The sequence below is a fragment of the Anguilla rostrata genome, chromosome 7 (assembly GCF_018555375.3).
Source record: "Anguilla rostrata isolate EN2019 chromosome 7, ASM1855537v3, whole genome shotgun sequence".
Classification (NCBI taxonomy): domain Eukaryota; kingdom Metazoa; phylum Chordata; class Actinopteri; order Anguilliformes; family Anguillidae; genus Anguilla; species Anguilla rostrata.
The window spans coordinates 46,593,779-46,616,409 of record NC_057939.1 but is presented as its reverse complement, the minus strand read 5'-3'; the positions used below and the strand labels follow the sequence as shown (position 1 = coordinate 46,616,409).

At 50.8% G+C, this 22,631-nt stretch overlaps 1 protein-coding gene across 2 annotated transcripts in view; it reads right to left on the bottom strand.

Annotated features, from left to right (window-relative positions):
- LOC135259867 (plexin-B2-like) overlaps window positions 1-22,631 on the bottom strand; it is a 107,696-nt gene that overhangs the window by 44,873 nt on the left and 40,192 nt on the right. The window lies entirely within an intron of this gene.

Below are 22,631 nucleotides of genomic sequence, written 5' to 3'. Positions count from 1 at the left end.
TCGTCTCGTCCGTACCGGAGGGTTTTCGGGGGACCTGTTCGAGGCTTCGCTTGTCTGTGATGGCGAGGCGCGCCCCCCGGCCCCTGTTACTCTGAGGTGCTGGGGTAATAATCACAGTACCTGACCTGTGGAAGTACGGGGGTCACGCGTTCCCAGCTTGCCTCTGACACTCATTGTCATTGCAGCACAGGCTTCTGGGAAATTAAAAGGAAATGTACAGAAGCCCGTCTCAGAGACAGGTCTTGGAGCAGCGCTTCATAAGAGGCCTGGACATTCAGTCGTCTGCGATCGGTTCTGTCTGTACTGCCAACTGCTTTATGAATACAGACCCTGATCTCGGATCAGTCTGGCCTGTTTGGCCTCACGGTGGTTAAGGCTATGATACAGACAAGCCAACGCCGATTCTAGATCAGCACGCAGGCTCTGAGATTATTCACAAACACGAGCGATGACCTGGTGGCCACACTGATAGTACAGATTTTTGGTGAAACCCAACCACTTGATTAATATTTATTGTTCTTGTAACTGAATTCTGATCTGCATTTGGTACCGGTGGACAGGAACAGGCGGGTCTTTCCAGGTTTCAGTGAGGGAAAAACAAGATGTTGGTTGGTGTGTTTGTGAACAAGCCAAGTAAATCCACTTACTTCAAGTCATTTTTTCTCTACCGCAAACAAATTGGCAACACAGTTGCCGTTTGAAGTTTGGTTCAATTAAGAATCCGTTTAATTAATCACATTTTGGGGGCTCACGCACAATTGCATAAACAACAAACTGAGATTAATGTACATGCCTGCTCAAAGTCAGAGCCAGATATTAAAACGTCTGGAATAAATTTCATTAATTTAATCTGTCTGGTAGCACCAGCAGATCTCTAATAAGGCGTTCCAAAGTCTTAAAGCTGATAACTGTTGTGATGTCAAAAAACAAATCAGCATTTCAGCCAACTAATCGATCCTAATTAATGAGAGAAAGCAGGCACAAACAAATAAAAAGCAGCACATATTGTGCTACCAGGGACCAGACTGGGAGACACTGCTTAAAGCTATGAACCACACCAGTGTATCCCAACCCTTCTTTCGGTAACGGCACACTTCTTATAAGCACAAAATTCCAAGGCACGTCCCGATCCCATTAAACACCAAAGTGTTACAAAATTTCATACACAGTTGTTCAGTTGTGGTGAAATCTGAAAATCTTCCACACCACATCTGGTAAGCTGCAGCAGCACACCAGTTGAAAAACTACAGAAAAGACAAAAAAGGAAATGTTTTGGGGCTGCTAAGTGTCAACAAGTGACAATATATTGGCTTACAATGGAAAATATGCTTCCGGAGTCCCTGTGTATATTCAAATGTATTATTTTTATGTATTACAGTGTACTTTTCCACATATGCCAACATATTTTGCTGCCTTTGCTATGCCCACACCTCTCAACCCAGTCATTCCCAGATCACATAAGGCATCCCACCACACTACGCCTGTGTGTCCCTATGTTTTCACTACGTCTGTGTGTTCGTACGGGATCTCTACGTCTGTGTGTCAGTATGGTCCGTACGTCCGTCTGTGTCCAGTATGGCACCGATACGTCCGTGTGTCCCAGCTCACATACGTTCTGTGATCGGTGGCATTCCGCAGACAAACAGCCGCGTTCCCCACCGGCGCGGTCTCCGCATGTCCGGAACATTCCGTGGTGATGCGTAAACTGCCGAAATGGACACCGCGGCTTACTCCGTAACTTGTGACTTCCCTTAAAATGCACGGCATTTTTGGGCCAAGTCAGCGCCTTAGACACGCACATTAACCTCTCAGCTGTTCTCCGTGCTTTAAGTTAACCAGAAACGCCTGACTGTTACTTTATTTATTTTTTTCCGTAAACGACTGCAGGAATTTGAACAGTTCCCAAACCAAGCAAAGAAAAAAGCAACAAGGAAAAATTAAATAAGTAATGAAATAAATAAATAACTACATGAGTCATTTCCTTTACCCCCGAACCCCCTCCCTCACAAACTCCTTCTGCCCATGTGTTTTGCTCATCCCCCTCTCATTCGCTGGTGAAGTTCCAGCATCGCAGGTAATACATCATGGGAGCGGAGAGCAGAACAGCTTTTCTTTGTGTCAGCTCGGCCCAAATTGAATGCGCTGGTTAAGCGAATTAGTGTTTTTTTTTTGGGGGGGGGGGGAGTCTGAGAAATGCCTGCGCTTTCTGACAGTAACCTAGTCCGGTGGCTCAGTAATTGAATTTGGACCACCCTGCTCAGCCCCATCAGACTGCCAAACACTTCGACTCAGCTACAGGCTTTCAATTCCACTCCCTAAAAAGCAGGATCGGAGAGGGAGCCGGTGAAATACGCGACCCATTATTCTTTTTAACGCTGATTTGATATTCCAGAGAAGAGGATGAGATTAGGCACTTTTTTTCTGTGACATAAAGTTAATATTTCCCAGGGCTTTTGGCTTTCACCAACTGCAGGGACTATGAACTGTGTAATGCACTTCGGAAACTCTCCTTCCTGAAAAAAAAAACAATGTTTCCCCCAGGTGCTCGGGAGATGATCAAAACAAATTTCACAAGCTTTGTTACACAACAACAGTGCGTGGGTGGGGAAACAGCCCCCCCCCAAAGAAAAATCCTATTTTCCGTTTTGAGCTCACAGAATCCACACTAGTGCATTAGAGACGGGAGGGGGGAGGGCGGGGGGGCAAACAGGAAGCTATGGGATGCCTTTGATCAGAGAGAACAGAACAGCTTAAACAGAATATGTGTACACAAGCTGTTCCCCAATCCCCCTTTATAACCTACCGGCCCTGCAGCCAATGCACACGTGACAAAAGTCTGCTCTGGCCACGCCCACATTTCCAGGGCCCCTGATTTGATGGTCCACATAAATAAGAGGCCACACAACAACATAACCTGGCCGCTTTTTCACTAAAACCGAAACAGAAAAACTGTTTTGAAGTTCCGGAAACTGTGCTGCTCCGCGTGTTCATTCTGAACCGTGAGGTAGGAAACAGCCGTTTGGAATATCAGAATTTGCATCGCCACAAGTTACAAGAAATGTACGGGTCACAATTCTTGCTACAGAAGTGCAAGGCAAATCAATAAATGAATCAATAAATAAACAAACACAATTGTGCATTTATTTGAGTGCACACCCTTCTTGTTTAGCAGTCGACAGCCACAGGGCAGAAGGTATCGAGTCACTGGTGAAGATTATAGCCCAACAATTCAACCATTTAGCCAGTCTTCGGCCATTCTTCCCCAAAAAGGAATCCAAAGCATTCCGGCAGTTTCCATGAGGGTTGGCGCGTGTTGGCGGACCCCTGGAGAGAGCCGGCCTGTAAAAGCACTGGCCAAGATCACAGACCGAGCCCTGCAGCCCAGACTGGGGCGGGAGGCAGCTGTCCCAAATCTGCCCCTGCCATGGGATCGCAGGACTGGAGCACTGATAGGAGGGCCACGACCAGGGAAAGACCACACCCATGGGGAAAGCCACACCCATGGGGAAAGCCACGCCCATAAGGAAAAGCCACACCCATGGGGAAAGCCACACCCATGGGGAAAGCCACACCCATGGGGAAAGCCACACCCTTTGAGGAAAGCCACACCCATGGAAATGCCACACCCATGGGGAATGCCATACTCTTTGGCAAAAGCCACGCCCGTGAGAGAGCCACAGACAGAAAAGCCACACAGTGTCAGGACTGAGTCCCTGACGTCTTGCATGAAAGCACCAAACACCTGATAAAGGCACCTAATTCAGGGCGGTCACACCGAGGCCCGGCTCTCCAGGGAAACCTGTAAGCACTCAGCACCTTCTCTCTCTCGCGCTCTCTCCAACTGAAAGCACCAGTCCCTGTTCACTCCATTTTTTTCCCCTTAGATCTGAGAAACCGACAGGCAAGAGAGAGATAACCGACAGCTTTCATAACGGAAATCACAGGAACATAACCCCCCCCCAACCCTTCCACCCACCTCCCACCCCCTCATGCCACCACAATCCCACACCCCCCACACCCCCGTGCCCCTCCTCCTCCCACTGCCCCCCCTCTGAGAGCATCTTTTTGCTGTCAAACTGCCGTTCGGTGTCAACTGTCATGTCTCCTGAAAAAAAAACATTTTTTTTTATTGTTGTTGTTGTTGCTCTTGCTGTCACTGAATCCCAGAGAGAGGAAATGAGCCCCCCAGCTGCCCCCCCCTGCCCCCCCCGTCCCCCGTCCCCACAGTGCTGCCAGTCATCTTTATGGAAATGGGGTTCTGTGTGTGGGGTCCTCACAGGGACCTGCAGAACCAAACCCCTCCAGACAGCAAGAATATTCAAATATGCAAATGATATGCGACGGCAGGAGGCGGGGCCAGCGGGGTATCCCGCCAAGCTCTCCCGACGCATATTTTTTTTCCTCCCAGTGCGACGGAGATAAGGTTACCCCACCCTCAAAGGAACCCTCACTTTCTGCCAGTGGGTGGGATAGGGGGGGGGACATCTTGACTCAACTAACATTTAGCATTTACCATTGGTTTGCTAACCCTACGTGCACGTAACCACCATGCCCTTAAATCCATTTGCTATATAAAGTGGCAAGCCTCCCTCTCCCAGGCGCTATGGCGCTAACCGCTAGGCAGTAGCTTTATGTGCTGATTAATGCGGGAGATACTGGACAGGAGCATCTGTTAAATGGCAGTAAAGTGAAGCGCTGCTATCAGGCCCGACCCTGATGACTTAGCATCAGTTCTGGTCGTTGCCTGCTCCTTAATGCACGCACTTATGCGGGTCTCTCCGGGCGCGGAGTAGCTGCTAAACGCCGGAGCGTAAATGTCTGGTCGGTTCAGAGGGGGGCCCCTCGCCGGCTCCCTCCGGTGGTCGTTTGCAAACCGCGGTCTGGGGCTGAACATCTGCTCGGTTTTAAAAAAAATAAAATAACGCCACGCACTGGGACGTCTGCGGCAAGAACAGCCAGAGGCGGCTGGGGCGGGCGGTGGGGGGGGGGGGGGAGTGTGGTGAGAGTGCCGCAGTCCCTCAACATTCTCAACCCCGAAAAATAACACCCCCTCTCCGACGGCTCCCCAATAACAACAGGAGCCCCAAAACCTTTTCACTTCTCTCCCGCTTTTCTTTGTTCTTTCTCTCTGATGTTTTTCTCAAACCCTCAAACCACGGGAGTTTGTGTATCTATTTCTGGGGAAGAGATAATTAAAAAAAACAATGCATTCATTTACAGTAAATTGAGAGGATTATTTGGCACACTGCTTCTGTTCCTCTGCTCCCATTCCCCCCAAAGAATTTGTTGCATTTTTAAAAACCTTATTGAGGGCCCGGAAATGGAAAATAATCAGTGGTCTACTGGAGTATGCACTAGTAATGCTTCCATAATGCTTAGCGTTATTCAGGTCCAGGTTTACCTCTGTTTTAGAGAGACATTTATCTTGCCCACTAAACACGCAAAACAATAAACCGCATGGATAAATCATCTCCCTTCAACATGAGACAAGCAAGAGCTAAATTAAAAGACAACCCGCACCCCCCTCCACCCCCCTCCCAAAAAAACAAAAAAAAATTTAAATAAAACCCACCGTGAAATTGCATACAATTCCTGCCAGGTTCCATTTGCGGAACCACGGAAATGCGGACTGAAGGTAAATATTTATACGAGCCGTTCGCTCTCTCATCTGCAGTTTTTTTTTCTTTTGGAGGGAAAAAAAAAAAACACGCATTTGGCATTAAACCGAGCGCCTCGCTGAGCTCCCCGTCCCACAAATTGCTAAACTGAAGGCTTGACAGTAACTGAGTGAAAAACCTCAGTCCACAGGGAGTTCATGCATTCTAATGGAAATATGCTTTTCAATCAGGCCTTCACTCATAATGTCTTTAAAGCGAATCTGGCTTATTAAGTTTATGAAAAGAGACGCGGCGTCGGGGGGCACTGACTGACGCCGGGTCAAACTCAATTTCTCCACGGGTGCTGTGGGTGGGAGGTGGGGGAGGGGGGGGGTCTCCTCAGATTTCAGAGAGAGAGTGAGTGTGTGAGTGAGGGAGAGAGAGGGAGATAGACAGAGAGAGAAAGAGAGAGAGAGAAACAGAGAGAACACCATGTTTAGTGATCTGGACATGTTCATCAGTTAAACTGTATACACTGCTCACGTGTTACGCTTTGGCAATATTTACTTAATGTATTTCATGGCAATAAAACATATTTGATTGAATCCAGAACATGATGGACGCTGCACTGTGGAGCAGTAGGGGAATGGAGAGAGGGAGAGAGAGAGAGAAAGAGTCAGTGCATCTGTCCCTCTCTGTCAGTGTGTCTGTCTTTCTCCCTCAGTTGGGCTGTGTCTACCTCAGTCAGTAACTCCAGTCAGTCAGTTAGTCTGCAGTCAAGTTAAACATCGCAGTAAATTTCACAGAACATGACTTCATCAATTGGAATGCAATTACACAACACATTTCATATCTAATGCAGCAGGAAAACTCTGTAGCCAGCATTTCTCCGTTTCATACCACTCTAGATGAGATCCTATACTGTCTCTCCGAAGCCTCTCTTTCTGTCAGACTACAGTCCTTAATGTCACTTTATCCCCCAACACACACACACACACACACACACACGTGCGCTCGCACAAGTACGCACACACACACAAGCAAAGAAACACAAGCGCACCAACCTACGCGCACACACACACACACACACCCGTGCCTCGCACAAGGCGCCACACACACAACAAAAAACACAAGCGACCAGCCTGGCACAAAACACACTGCGCGCTGAAGCGCACCACAATTCCTGTCAGCGCGGTGTATTTCCGCTTCGCCTGAACTCCATTTCTCGGTGGGCGTTATTTAGTATACAGAGGGAGGAATAAATAATAATGCCCAACAAATAAATAAATAAATGCGTGATTTCGCCCGATGATGACAGGGGATTATGGGCCGGGCTTGTGAATCTCATCAGCGGGGGTTGACAGGACGGCGGGATGGCGGGATGGCGGTATTTTAGCATTTAAGGAGCGAGCGCACTGCTCTTTCCTTCATCTCCTACATCACCCTGACCTGTTCTACTGGCGTTCCGCCATCGCGCAGAACCGTATAAAACCATCTCACCCCGGCCATATCCACGCCATAAACCACATCAATGAATATATCTGCATTATAAACATATCACCCTATATTTACACCATAAACCATATCACGGCATATCTGCATTACAAACATATCACCCTATATCTACACTATAAACCATATCACCCTATACCTCACCTATACTAAACTATCTCACACTATATCTACACTATAAACCATATCACTGCATATATCTGCATGATAAAAATATCACCCTACATCTACACTAAAAACCATATCGCCCTGTACCTTACCTATGCTAAACCGTCTCACATCGCCCCCTACTGTGCAGGAGGGATAAAGAGCGCCTTACACCCGTCACAAAGGCCTCCAGTCCTCAGGAGTGTGTCTGCTCTGAACGCTGTTATCGGATTAAAATTCTGCACACTTCTCCCAAAATACAACACGCCTTTTTTTTTTTACATCACAGGCAGGTTTTCTGTTTCAAAATGCTGCGGCACAGACAGAGGCACTGCTGAGCATCTTTTAGCCGAGACCCTTTTAAATATTGAATACGTCTGCCATGTCACGCTTCTTTTGGTGCGGTTTTAAGATCAAACGGACTGTGACTGAGAATATTACACACCTGGTCCTCTCTCTGCATGCTCACAGAGCCTACACCCACACCCCCACCCTCCCATCTCCCCCATTCTTATCCCTAAAATAGAACAATTCTGCTCTACATACAATACAGATACACAACACAGTGTGTGTGCATGACTGTGAGTATTTGTGAGAGTGTGCATGTGTGCGTGTATGTGTGAGTATGTGCGAATTTGTGAGTGTGTGCGCCTGTGTGTGTCTCTGTGTACGCGTGTGTGTGCTTGCACATGTGTGTGTGTGTGTGTGTGTAGGCTTGCCTTATTATGCATGTGTGCTACAAGTACCCAGAGCTTTTCCCTCATACCAATGAGAACCAGATGCTCAAGACACTTAAAAGTCTAGATCTCACAAGAGGGGGGGGGGGGGGGGGCACGAAACTAGCAAACAAGCACATAACACTGAGACCAGCTCCAAGGCAGCAACACGCCCACAAGTTGCAGAATCAGCCATCACAGCCCACGGCTATGCCAAAGCCATCACACCCACAAAGCTGCTGCCAAATAAAGCAACCAATCACAGCCCACAGAGCTGCTGCCAAAAGCAGCGAATCACAGCCCACAAAGCTGCCTCCAAAAAAAGCAGCCAATCACAGCCCACGGAGCTGCTGCCAAAAGCAGCCACTCACAGCCCACAAAGCTGCTGCCAAAAAAAGCAGCCAATCACAACCCACAGAGCAGCTGCCAAAAGCAGACTTCATAAAAAATAAAGCGCATTTAAGGTAAAGAGCTGATCTCACTGGAATCCCTCTCCTTCGGCTAACTCCGGAAGATCCCAATTGACACGGGTGAGAGATTTATACGATGCAGAAAGAGTTTGAAAGGTGGCCCTCTCTCAGGACTCGGCGTGACACAAAGGTAAAAAGAACGGGGGGGGGGAGAAAATGACTCCCTCAGGTGGCAAAGCTTTTCGTTACGGCCTTCAAGAGATTTTAGCACAGCTCAGAGTCTGGATAAGCAGGGGAAACTTTAAAAGGAGACTGTAAAAGTGAGTAAAAATTATAAATAGAAAGTGAGAGAATAAAGGAGAGGGAGAGAGACAGAGGAAAGGAGAGCGGGCGGGGAGAGAGAGAGACGAGATGAGAGGAGAGGGAGGGAGAGACGGGGCTGACTCATTGTCTTTCTCCTCTGCCGAGCTTTGAAACACTCCCTCGCTTCCAAACTTCCAACCAGAAAAAAAGAAAAAACGAGGAAATCCACAGAGTTGGAACATAAAACTGTCTGCTATTAACTCAACACAGATAACCCAACACAGAGACACGGCGTTAACCTGAGCTATGAAAGACAAGTCCACATCGGATTTCATAATATATTAACCCGGCACAGACAACTCAATAGCCAACACAGAGACACAGTGCCAACCCGAGCTATGAAAGACTAGCATACATCGGCTTTCCTGTATTAACCCAACACGACAACATCACACAGAGATTCAGTGTTAAAATGAGCTATGAAAGACTAATACACATTAGCCTTCCTATATTAACCCAGCACAGACAACCCAACAGCCAACTCGGGGATGCAGCATGAGCCAGAGATATGAAAGTCCAAAATTAATCTACCCCCCGCCCCCCTCCCCCGCTGACACCATCTGGCCCCTCCCAGATCAATCAGGACTGCTGCTGCCTGCCTGACTGATCCTCTTCCATGTCCCCCAAAAACAGCCACTTCGCCCCGTTCCCCACAGACGGTCCCGATTACAGATGCGCTGGAGCCTGACATGGAGCCATTCCTAACCCCCCTCCCAATTCCGGTCAACATCTACTTGGGAATCCAGTTATAGTAATATCACATAGTGTATTTGTTGACGGTATTCAAACATATTTCTGTCAAGTCATCACGGCCTGCTGTGGAAGGAACACCCTCCATCATAAAATACTGATCGTATCTGTCCATCTGAATCTATATCTGTCTTTCCATCCACCTATCCAATTATCTATCCATTTACCCATCCATCCTACCAAACACTGCTCGCCCCCAGGTACTCACTGCCACTGAGAACTGTGCTCTCAGTTGTCCTAGCTGGTTAAATAAAGATAACAAAAATAAGCATCCATCAATCTTATCCGTTCGTCCATCTCTCCTCTCCTCTCCTCTCTCACCACCGGACACAAAGAGGCAGCTCAAAGATTTCAGCACAGACACGGGCGAGGTAAACCCAGGTCACCGGAGATTTTACAACCCGGGCACGACTGTTCCAAATCCCGCTCACTCCTGCCTGCAAACTCACAACCTACCGGAGACTGAGGAGAGGGGCGGGGCCAGACTGTACCCAAAACCCTCCCTCGCCTCCCCGGTGGGGTCCGCTAGGACGGAGTGTAGCACAGGGTAGAACTGACTTGTACCAAGTAGTTCAATCCCGGTAGACATGCCGTTGTCCTTGCAAGGTACTACCTGGTGCTCAGTATTTCCGCGTATAAGGATCATGAGACAGTAAACTGTGTAATCGCTCTGGATAGGCGTGCTATGCCTGTATGTTATAATGTAATGTCCTAATCCTCGGGCCCCTAACGCCCAAACAAATACAGCCCGCTTCTAATTCACATGTGGAATTTCTCTGCAGGCCAAATGCAGGACAGCTAAATGTTTACATGCCTCCCATAATGCACTATTCACCTGAATTAGCACTTTATCTGTATCAGAAGAGGGCGCAGGCTGTCGCCGGTAACCGTTTGACATGAAGTCCATAATTCAATTTTGCACTGACGGATTCACGCAGCCGGAGTTAAATTTGAATTGCGTTGCCGTTTCGTCTTCGCCCCCCCCCCCCCCAACCCCACCCCCCCCCCCCCACCCTCCAAGCCTTTAAGTGCGGAGAGCTGTCCAAAGCAGGAAATGCTGGGATCAGCCCCCGCGCCTCCAGACAGCTCACGTCTGAGCGCATCGCTGTCACGCCCGATGATCAGCTGCGAATCTCAGCTTATCGGCCGCGGAGCGGCGTCTGTTTGACACCTGCCTGGAATGTCGCCGCAGGAGCACAGCTCGCAGACAGGGCGTGAATTGAAAAGTAACTCTACCTTTTTTTTTTTTTTATCAGCCCCCCCCCCCCCCCGCACCCACCCACCCGTCGGTGTTATAAACGCGAGCGCTGACACCGCCTCTGACTAATGTGTGTGCGGGATTTAAAGAAAACATTCTGAATATTCATAGCGCGGCGTTAAATAAAAAAGCGGGGACCGGGCTGATCTGAAAGGACACGTTTATGCGCTGAATAGCCCACATTAATTACCTGGGCCGAATCGAAAAAAAAACGCCGCCTCGGGTTCCGAGGACATTATTCACAAAAGGATTCATTTGTTTGGTAGATGGGCCTCACCCGGGGTGACTTACAGGGATTACACTCGCGCGCGTTATTCATCCGCTTCACGCCGGACCGCTTCGGCTTAAGTGCTCGCACAATGGCAGTGCCCCACCTGGGACTTAAGCCCGCAACCTCTCAGTCACAAGCCCCATTAAATAACCATTACGCCGCGCCCGCCGCCGAGCTAGCGTTCGCACGAAGCGGCGCCCGAGATTACAAAGCACGGACCACTGAACTGCTAGCGTGGGTCGGTAACCAACCGACGTTCATTTCGCGCAGAAGATTAAAAATAATTCTGGGTCTTGCCGGGGCCCTCTTCCAGCGTTAGCATAATACGCAACAGCTCGGAATGCGGAATGTTCGCCCAGTCAGGTGACGCGAACGGCCGCTCTGTGGCGATTCACATCAATCAGTCCATCAATTCACACGCAGCTGTGCTTTACAGCCAGCAAACCCACTTACTTACAGTCAGTAGTTTTTTTTTATATTAGGAACTTTGGCACGCACGGCCGAACTGCGTCTGGCTACAGGAACATTTCGGTGCTCTCGGTGAGTGTATCCACAGACATCATTTTCTTATTGGTTGTAATTGTGGCAAAATGGAAATTTAAATCATATATTTGTCTGTTTACATTATGGAATGAGTCCATCATCCTGTTCCACTGACCAAGGCTGCAGACTGTGGTCCTTACAACTCAGGGTCTAAAAGAAAACACACTTGCAGAAATGTCCACCTAGAGAGGTGTAAACATATCCGTACTCTCCCCTACTTCTAGGGCTGCTTTGGTTTTTTTCTTTGAGAAAACCTTTGTTGCCTGCTGCATAATCATCCTCTTAACAGGCTCAACAACATCATTAAAAAAATAAAAAAAAACATTTATTAGCATCACAATTTGGAAACCGTCAGGAAGCAAACAGAACTGGAGAAGCTCCAAAGCGAAGGGAATTGTAAATCGATAGATGGATAAGCAGAGCCTGGGGGCCCGGAGAGAACAGGCAGGGATTAGGCCTCACCAGATAAAGGGGGCGGGGCCAGACCGCACGTGCAGTCAGGACCGTGTGCAGAGAGGTCACTGCTGGTCGCGGGGTCACTACAGGCCGTGGGTGCAATGAGACCCACATGAAGCCTTAAAGGCTCTTAGGTCCTGAGGCTCTGGGCCTGAGTGAGTGGTGTGCAGTGTGAGCTACAGGCAGAGACATGATGCCCCATGCACAGCTTCCTGAGCCATTCCAGGATTGGCACTCTGCAGTATCAGTGCCTTCCAATCACAAGGCTTCTGAAGCTGGCGGATCCCGCCCACTACCGGCACTCGACCAGACCCGCACTGATTTTGACCAAAAAAAATGGGGGGAAAATCACCGTGACTTGAATGACCGTGTTGGGGCTGCACAAACCTACTCCCTGACAGCTGGACAGGGGAGGCTGGGCTCCCCCTATTGAGTCTGCTTTCTCCTAAGCTTTCCTCCTATCCACCCACCTAGGGAGCTCCCCCTTGCCACAGTTGCCGCAGGCTTGGCTTTATGGGGGTTGTAGGCTGGGGTCCACTTTGAAGTTTACTGTGAGAAATGTTGTGTAAAAAGAGTTAGACAAACACACTTGATTTGACATGATTAGTAAGTCCAGGAATGGCTCAAACTGTTATGGACTGGGAGGGTTAAAGGCTGATTTATGCTTCGGTGACAAAGTGTCAAAAAAAGAATTATGCAAATTCGACAATTCTGACATCAAGCCGACACTTTTGAGGGGTGCGAAGGGTGTCCTGTACCTGCTGATTTTTTGAAAGGTTGAGAACACCTGTCAGAAGTGTCACGCAGCTGCAATTGGTTGGCTGAAATAAAAACAAAAGGTTTCCATGGCGATGATACTAGCTTACTACATTTTTATGAATGAAGACGTATTGTTTACATAGCAAGTTAGCAAAATGGACAAGTTCAAGGAGAAGCTAGCAGAAGAGGTGAAGAAATATCCTCACCGCTACAATTCTTCTGTAAACAAACCCCTGCTGGGCTTGGCATCTGGTTGCTATAGTAACAATATGCATTGTCGCTGAATTATAAATGCGAAACACTGTCCAACAAAATTCTGTCGGCAGACACTTTGTCACGCGACACTGTCGCTGAATCAAAAATGAGCCTTAACACCTTATTCAGTGAGGTATTGAAGGGGGATGTGGGGGGGGGGGGGGGTGAGAAGACATACGTCTCTATAGCTGTATTTCAGGAAGCAGAATAAGGTGTCACCTCCTTTCCAAACTTGGCGAGAAGAAGCCCCGCTCACTGTCGGAACCATCCGGAACAACAGCGGCGGCCCTAAATGTTTTTTTCGGGAGGGACGGCGAGTAAAGAGAAGGACGAGGGCCGTGGCTCGGGGGCGCCGAGGCGTCCCGCCATCATCCCGGCAGAGATCAGCAGACCCGCGGTCCTGCCAACCGAGGGGGCGGCCAGGTGACCAAAACAAGGTCAGCCTGAACAGGCCGATGAAGTGGGCGCAGGAAAATTAGGAAAGGGAAGCCAAACGAGACCGGAGCCCAAAAGCGCGCTGGCAACGACACCGCCGCAGGGTAGCGTAATGGCTAGGGACCTGGGCCTGTAACCTTAAGACTGGAAGCTCAATTCCAGGGGACGCTGCCAAAGTACCCCTGAGCAGGCTAATTAACCAGCTTTGCTTCAGTACATGGACGCTATGTAAAAATGCTAAAGTTGTGCAAAGTCACTCTGGGTAAGAGTGTCTGCTAAATGCCTGCAATGTAATACCTATGTCACAACTAGCTAGCTGCCACATCTGTAAATGTCCACAGGCTAAGACAGAAACTTAGAATGTGATCAATGCCTTCAAAACCTGGCATGCTGGGAACTGCGGTTTGAAGTTTGAATACATTTACAGGATTCTGACAGGCCGTTTCAGTTTTAGGCCATAAGCCTTGCCTTCACAAACTGTCACACTGGGAACTCTAGTATGACATTTGAACACATTGCAAGAATCTTAATGACTCAGATTGAATCTTGGGCTGTAAACCTCATCAAAATGTGTAAACGGTAACGGTAGTAATGAAGAAACAAAAACGCTTGCGCATTTTGGCAACAGAACCATGTTGGAAAGCAAGCTGAGTGACTATGCAAAACAGCGAAACTTCCAAGATCATAAACCCGCCCTAATAATGGCTAAAATCTTCCAGATCCCTACGGGGTAACCGACTGGGGGCGTCGCCAGATCACAAAGGACGAGTCGGGACAAGACGACGCCGACTAGATGAGATGGGATCATAACCTTCCTGGGCAGGCAAAATTGAATAATGTAATAGAACAGATATACATAGGACTGCTTAGCTAGCTAAGTGTTGATGTAACTAAGATACTGGAAACACAGGCGCAGTCTGCAATCGCTGACTGGGGGCAACTTAACGATTTTGGACCTGGGCAGAATGACTGAGGGCTGTTTACATAAGCTTACTTTGGCAATGCTGAATGGGCCAAAACACGAAACGCATTTTTAAAAGATAAGAATAAATAGCATTCATACTGTTCCCTCCACAAGCAATAGCATCCCCAATGAAGATGCTATCACCGTTATACTTTGTATAAATATAAACTTTATTTTCAGTGATATGAGTGCTGGGGGCCTGTGCCTCAGTAGAGCCTTAAGCAATGCCTCTAATGGAGGTTATCACAAAATGGTTTCCTGATTAGTGGCCAGATTTATGCATGCATATGGTTCTGTATTCTGTAATTAAGTAGTTGAGAAAACAAAGTTGTATGAACCACCTCCCTCCCTGTCACACCAGTTTCCATAATAACAAAGCCGTACTTCCATTGCCAAACGTGCACCTATGTTTCTGATGACGTAGGCCGAGAAGTGGTCCATAATATATGCCTTTACAAACGGGCATGCTGGGAACTGTAGTTTAAAGCCTGACCACATTTTCAAGAGTGATTTCGTGCAAATACTGATGCGGCATATTCCCTGGACCAGTCAAGACTGACAACAAACTGTTGCCTAATGAGGCAGTCATACATCACAGATTGTTCAGAAATAGAAAAAAAAAAAAGTAACAGAATAAGTCTGTGTGAATTCAAACTGCACTCGTATGTCTATACAGCTGCACGCCCAGCAGGATAGCTGCTGCAGAAACGCGTGAGGAGCTGGCACCCGGATGTACGAGCGCGAGGTCGATCCTCGGCGCGGTTCGAGCGCGAGGCCGATCCTCGGGGTGTGAGTGTCGCCCGTTGCCCGGGAGACTCGAGCGCTGGGTCCTGGGCGCGCTCGCTCCGCGTCCTGGGCCTCTGTAATCAGGCAAGCTGGGCGCGGGAGATGAGTCACGGCGCGCCTTCTGTCCGCGAAGCTCCTCCGCCAGCGCCCCCCCCGCGTCCGCGACCAATCGCAGGCTTCCGCCCCGAATCGCGGGAGAGGAGCGCGGCGGCGCCGGCGCAAACAGGAGGACGGGAGAGGCCTGTTTCCTGTCCCTCCTGCCCCGAAAGGCCGAGAGGGCGGGGGGGTGGGGGGGGGGGGGGGGGCTGGTTCTGGCGCGGCCGGACCGGGGCGTCCCGCGGAGCTGGCGGGGACCGGGCCGGGGCCCCGGGCGGCGTCTCCGGCGGGACATCTGTTTTCACAGGTGCGCTCTGCGAATGTGATTAAAGCGGCAGGATAACGCAGGGAAGGCACAGACGCCATTGTTACACCCGGTTCCACAGAGCAGGCCAGGTGGGAGGCTATATTGAGCCGACGGTGGGTTGTGTGTTTTTTTTCTTTTTGGCAGACAGAGGTAGAGAGGTTGTTTTTGAAGCGGGAGCTTGAAGTGAAGTGTTTTATGAAGTGGGGAAAAGGGTGGTATGTTTATTTTAAATAAAGCTCATTAAAAAAAAAAACCCTGACTCCTCAAACACATCCATCAGCAATGTTTTCGCAAGAGGTTTTTTTTCCACACAAATGTACACGCAAGATGCTAGCGATGAGTTTCGTTCGCGCAAATTGAGCGTCAAGGGACGTGACCCCCGTCCCCTCCAGAGGACATGACACAAGCGTACGAGAAGCAGTCTCCTTTTTATCAAAACAATCCGACGCGGAGCCTCATGCAAAGGGCCTGTGGGCAAATTCCACAAAGACCGCTGCTCTCCGGCTTTTTACTCACACACAGGAAATAAGTGGGCAGTGGATTTGGGCAACAGAGCTACAGCTGGTACCCGTGTCTACAGTAAGCCCTGCTCCCATGGTAACAAGGACAGGCGGATTCTCCTGCTCTCTCTCACACACTGCTCCATGCTTTAACGCGAAGCGACAACTCGCCCAAATTAATTTGCGCGCCGAAAAAAAGAGAAGCGGGGGGGGGGGGAGAGAGCCTAAAATTAAACCTGAAGAAATGATTTGGAAAAAAAGTTCACATTCTTTTCACATTTATTTCCTCAGCTAAGACTCCAGAGGTTTGATATTCAGATGCAATTTCCTGTGCTTCAATTGCAGCAAGGAATACTACAGGAAGAAAAGGTCTCCACGAAGAGAGAGAGAGAGAGAGAGAGAGAGAGAAAAGAAAGAGAGAAGAGAGAGCAAAAGAGACAGAGAGAAAAGAGAGAGAGAGAGAGAGAGAGAGAGAGAGACAGAGAAGAGAGAGCGAAAGAGACAGAGAGAAAAGAGAGAGAGAGGGAGAGAGAGAAAGACCAGGCAGCCACATCAAAAAAGAAAAGAAATGGGAGCCGCTTATAGAGAACGTTTCACAGGAAACAACAGCGAGACGGAATCAAAAGAAAACAGTCCAATGAATCTGTCGCTATGTTCTGGCAGCGACGGCCAGGCACGGCCAAGCTGGCCCGCTAAATCTGTCCAAAGTGTTTTTCGTTAAAAACCTTCCAAATCTGGTTAAAGCGCATATTCATTTTTTTTCCCCCCGCTAGTTCAAGCTGTTCCTGCGATGACAGATTACCAACTTTATGGCCACTTCAGCAAAAAAAAAAAAAACACAAAAAAAGAAGAGAAAAAAAAGACAAACATCAGTGTGGGGTGCCAGCGCAGCCTCATTTGCGTAAGAACTGCGAGAGGAATTCCGTTCCGCGCTCCTGCTCCTGCTTCTGCTTCTGATTTCGGTCTCTCGTGAGAATTACGAGCCTGGATTTATGGCGTCTGCCGATGTGTTTACACTGTGCATTCAGTCAACAAATCACTGTCTGGCCAAAAAAAAACAAAAAAAAAACAACATAAACACCATAAACAACATGAAATAGATGTTTCTTGGAAACGGCTGGTGGTTCGGGGAGCGGCCTCCTCGGAAAGCCTGATTATGGAGTCATTTTGGGGAATGAGAGAACGCGTTTTAACTTCCTTTCCTTGCCTAATTGGTTCCTTGTAATGACGGAGATTCGGTTGTCTTCGCAGGGAAGCTGTCGCTGTCGCTGAAACCGCGTTCGCTAACATGAGAATGCAGAGCAAACAGCAACCCGTGCATTTTGCGAAAGTTCTGAAACATTGTTCTAACAGAAAATTAACAAACTTCACAAAGGTCCTCCTCATATGGAAAACTTTTGAATGAGTTGAGAAAACTAAACTGAAAAACAAATAGTGCATTTATTTTTTTCAGATTATTACTTCTTTCATAAGGAGCCAGTGTGTTGTTTATGGTGAGTCATAAGGATTATAGCATGCTACTCATACCATAAGGATTGAGTAGAACAGCGGTCCTCTGCTCTGGTGGTAGCATCTGCTGGTTTTTGGGGCATTTCAGTCCTTAATCTTAGCCACTGATTGGCTGAAGCATCAACGCACCCCGTTTGCTTGACGGCTTGACATCAGGTCATGTGACAGAGGCAGAGACCCTCAGAGTGTCCAGGTCCAGGCCTGACGGAGTGCTGGACGTTCTCTAGTCCGTAGCTAAGCGGTGAGACGAGGCTGAACGGCCTCGGTCATCGTCAGTTTGTGTTCTTGTGTTCTCATGTTACAAGGCCTAAATTAGCTGCCGTTTCTGAGGAAAAACCACAAGAACCAGCAGCCACTGCAGCCGCCCAAGACTAGACTTGCGCACACTGGCACTGCGGGCATCCGGGACTGGAGTTCGAGAAGCCCTCACCACACAGTACAGTCTCCATTCCAAACCTCTTCAGCCCCCTTCCAACTGAGCAGACCCAATCAGCAAGCACCATAATCCAGCAAGCGGCTTCACTTCCTTACCGTGCACATAATTACACACACACATGCAAGCCACCATTTACATACACGCTCACACACCCACAGGCAAGGCACTGCATTTACACACACCCACTCACACAGCCATATGCAAAGCACTATTTACACACACACTCACACACCCACATGCAAGGCACTTTTTACACACGCTCGCAAACCTATATGCAAAGCAGTATTTACACACCCACTCACACAGCCATATGCAAAGCACTATTTACACACACACCCACATGCAAGGTACTTTTTACACACGCTCGCAAACCTATATGCAAAGCGCTATTTACACACACGCTCATGCGCTTGTGTGCGAGGAAACGGGAGTCAGTTCTCCCCGCATCCCGGTCAGGTCAAAGCAGAAGCGCGGAACTGGCTCCGCCCCCCCAGAGCGAAAACCTTCGCGGGGTCGCGGGAATCTCTGGCGGGGGGGGGGGGGGGAGGAAGAAGCCCGTCGCACCAGAGTTCCAGAGCCTGGGCTGGGCGCGAATAAAAAGCAGCGCAATCAGCGGCAGACAGCTTAAACAATGCACTTCAACTCCCGGCTGCATAATCGGGCCCGTCGCTAAGAAGCCGCTCCGCGAAATTATTCTTATTTTCCATCCCCCCCCCCCCTTTTCTTTTTTTTTCTTAAACGTTCTGACAGTACGTGACTAAAGTGGTTTCTTGGCTCGAGGTGAAGCCGTGTAAACGGCACTGGAGCAGCAGCGGAGCTATTCAACGTCAGCTTTCGTAGCTGAAGATTAAATACCTCTTTTGTCACGGCGCGGAGCCGCTCTCTCTCACGGACCCCGGGCCGCGCGGAGGAACCCACCCGGGGGAGGGGGGCGGGGGGGAGACGGCGGAGCGTGACGCGTTCACCGGGCGAACGATACCCCGCGCCGAACGCAGGCGGGCCGGCTCTCCTGTTATTGCTTCTGCGGCAGGCAAATGCCAGGTCTTTATTCGCCGCCTCCTTACGCCGCGGTCGGCGAGGGTCTCCCGGCGGCTCCGGGGCGAAAGACGGAATTTTAAAAAAGGCTCGAGGTCGGGGGAGGGAGCGCGGCGCTGGCATTTCTCAATCTCCCAGCATGCACGGCGGAGGCGGGCGGGTTTCTCCATCGGCGCGGGCGTTTAGACATCAGGACAAAAAGAGCGGCGGCGGCGGAGAGGGGGGCGGGGTCAGAAACGCGCGCCTCCCCGGGAGCGGCGGGTCTTTGTCCGAGTCGGATTTCTCGGGACGGGGGTTTATTACGGACCCGAAATAAACATGTTAAGGGAAAGGTGACTCCGCCGGCGCCCGCCCGGTCCCGCTGAGTCGGGGAAATCGTTCCGTCCCGAGGCGGAAAAGGTCAAAGCGAAGGGTTTTTCGTGCTTTGTGTTTCGCTTTCTCAGCCCGACGGGACAGAAACAAAGACACCAACAACAACAAAAAAAACCCCAAAAAAACTCCCAAACAAACCCGTCCGTCAAACTGCACACAGAACTCAGGTGCAGGGTGCACACTGCAGGGGGCACAGAGGCACAGACCATGAAAGGGAGGCGAGCAGGCTGGTGTAAGCATGAGACACCAGCGAGGAGATACACACTCGATCCGCGCGCATTTCAAACGCCGCCTCCTGTCGGGGTGTTTTTCGGGGCGGAGACCGAGGCGGGACGGGGTGGCGGCGAGCCCGCCGCGGGCAGCGTTTTAACGGGCAGGACGCCCGCGGGCACAGACTGCGGACCTGGCCTCTGCCCGCCTGCCTGGCCTGACCTTGGCGTCGCCGTCAGGAGAGAGGCAGGGGTTGCGGGCGGGCGGGCAGGCAGGCGTGCTCGTGCCAAGGCTCGCCATGGCGACGGTGACCAGGAGACGTCCGTGGCGAGCGAGCGAAGGAACGAGCCCCCTCACCGCATGCCCCGCCCCCCCCCCTCCGTGCCACACGCCCGCCATCCGCGAGATGAAACGAAATAAATAATTTGGAAATAGATTAATGACGGAGTGGATCAGAGCAAAGGAAACAAATCTGTACAGATAGCAGCACCTGGCAGAGTGCCACACGCCCGCGACAGCTGGCAACGACATTCTCCACAGCGCCGACGACACAGAGCGGTCTGGAGCACCCTGCTGAGGGGGGGGGGAGGGGAGGAGAGAGAGAGAGAGAGAGAGGAGGAGAGAGAGAGAGAGAGAAAGGGGAGAGGGGAGAGAGAGAGGAGAGGGGAAGAGAGAGAGAGAGAGAGGGGGTTAGGGGGAGAGAGAGAGCAGGGGAAGGAGAGAGTGGGGGTAGAGCGAGGGGGAGAGAGACAGTTGGGGAAGGAGAGGGGGAGACAGAGACAGCAGGGGAAGGAGAGAGAGGCAGAGAAAGAGCAGCAATGGAAAAAGAGAGTGGGGGAAGAGTGTGAGAGAGAGGGGGAGAAAGACAGAGGGAGAAGGGGGTGGGGAGAGAAAGAGAAGGAAGAGGGTGAAACAAAGAGGAGAGTGCATGACACGGGCAGAGAGAGAGGGAAAGAGAAAAGAAGGATAAGAGGCAAAAAGGGGAGGGGAGAGGAAAAGATAGACGGACAGGAGATTGAGAGAAAGATTCTGGGGGAAGAGAGAAGGAAAATAAGGAGATAAGAAAGAGGATGAGAGTGAAGGGACAGATAATGAGAGAAACAGAGAGAGGGATGGATCTGCCCCCCCCCAGGTCATTAACGGCCCCGCGTGGCGGTCCGGGGCGGGGGGGCCACGCCTAGCGGCAGAGGACGGACGCCTCGTCTGGAGGTGAGCGCACGGTCCGGCGGCGAGATGAAGACTAATGGCCGCGCGGCGGAGGGATGAAGATGAATACGGGGGCCGCCGGCGGCGCGGTCCGGCGGGCCGAGGTCACCGCGGTTACGAACTCTCCCGAGGAGAGATGAAAGAGTCCGAGCGCCGCCGCCGCCGCCGAGGTCAAGGGACCGGAGAAACCGGCGGCTGAAAGACCGCCCCTCTCTCTCTCACACCAAAGCCTCGTTAGCTGCGTTTCCATAGCGCTGGAAAAGGGCGGGAGAGGCGCTAATGACAGGCCAGGTGCTAGCGGCGGAGAAGCTCTTGATCACAGTGTTGTGGCCACGCCTTCTCTGAACCTCAAACCCATGCTATTGGCCCTTCAAATCCCCTTGGCGCTCATGAGACCAGCCAATGGCATGGTCATGCTGCAGGCCTGCAGCATTTTAGTTAGGCTTACAGCAGAGAGGCTAGGTGTAGGCCTGGTACGCTAGGCTAGGTGTAGGCCTGGTACGCTAGGCTAGGTGTAGGCCTGGTACGCTAGGCTAGGTGTAGGCCTGGTACGCTAGGCTAGGTGTAGGCCTGGTACACTAGGCTAGGTGTAGGCCTGGTACGCTAGGCTAGGTGTAGGCCTGGTACGCTAGGCTAGGTGTAGGCCTGGTACACTAGGCTAGGTGTAGGCCTGGTACGCTTGGCTAGGTGTAGGCCTGGTACGCTAGGCTAGGTTTAGGCCTGATACGCTAGGCTAGGTGTAGGCTGGTACCTAGTAGGCTTGGCTTTATGATAGTTGAGTGTAATAGGCCGTGGCTGGCCTGGTACTTAGGTAGGGTAGGCCTGGAAACAGGCTAGGCTTAGCTTATGAGTAGGTGTCGGTACGCTAGGCTAGGCTGAGGCCTGGTACGCTACGCTAGGTATAGGCCTGGAATACTAGGCTAGGCGTAAGCCTCGTATGCTAGGCTAGGCTGAGGCCTGGTACGCCAGGTTAGTGCCGCTTCATAGAATCCACACCCCTAGCCTGCAGAATGGGGCACGTACAGGACGGCACCGGTTCCCCCTCCTCAGCAGGTGCGAAGCGGGCAGGCAAGAGCCCGCCGCAACCGCTCGCGCTCGACCGCGGACTCCGGCGAGCGGCGGCGGCGGCAGGCGCTCTCCCCTATTAAACCGTGACCCAATTAATACCAGCTCCGCACCCCGGAGGCTGCAGACATGAAAGGACGCCGATGGACAGAGAGAGAGAGAAAATGAAAGGGGGGAAGAGACCAGAGAAAGAAGAGGAAAAAAAACACTTCTGTCAGAGGATATCATAAAATTGACTTTTTTTCTTTCTCTCTCCTTGTATGGGGGGCTGGGGGGTGGGGGGGGGGGGGAATGCAATTACCTGCGCGGGGCGATGACAGCCCAGCGCTCTCGGTCCCCCATGAAAGCGGAGAATAACAATGGCCGAAATACCTTCTGGCCGCTCCGCGCCGTCTCTCCAAAACTCTCTCGCGATGCGCGATTGTTCTCGGCACTTCTGAAGCGTCTCTCACAGGGACAAGATGGCGTGGGGGTGGTGGTGGGGTGGGGGGGGATCCGACCCGTTCCCCTCTCTGAGGACAGCCGAAAAGGACTGCAGACACCAGCGGTTTTGCATCTCGTGTCCTGATTGCTGCTTGTTACAGACACCCCCGCCGCCGCCACCCCCACCCCCACCCCCCACCCCCACCACCACCACCCCCATTACAGCCAATCCTCCCACTTCACGCTCTCT